Genomic DNA, 385 nt, shown 5'->3' with positions numbered 1-385 from the left:
AGCAGGAGAAAGAGAAGAAATACGTTTAAACCACCGACAGGAGGGCTTAGGAATGATGCAGGAGAACACTGTGACAATGACAATATTGCTGAGCCTCTGAAGGGCTTTTAAAGACATTGTTTCTTCTTCAAATAGTGTAAAATTAAGTCTCCCAGGTATGGACAGACACTGGGTGCACCACGAGCTATCTTTCCGTATGACTACCCCCATTCCACAGATGGGAGAGATCGGGTTTGGATCTGATAACTGAGTTCTTTTTTTTTTTATTTTTAATTTTTTTATTTTATTTTTTTTTTTTTTGTTTTTCTCTGGTACCAGGAACTGAACTCACGACCTTGCGCTTGCCAGGCAGGCGCTTTTGCCGCTGAGCTAAATCCCCAGCCCC

The sequence above is a fragment of the Chinchilla lanigera genome, unplaced genomic scaffold (assembly GCF_000276665.1).
Source record: "Chinchilla lanigera isolate Chin_1 unplaced genomic scaffold, ChiLan1.0 scaffold00077, whole genome shotgun sequence".
Classification (NCBI taxonomy): domain Eukaryota; kingdom Metazoa; phylum Chordata; class Mammalia; order Rodentia; family Chinchillidae; genus Chinchilla; species Chinchilla lanigera.
This window is presented reverse-complemented; position numbering follows the sequence as displayed.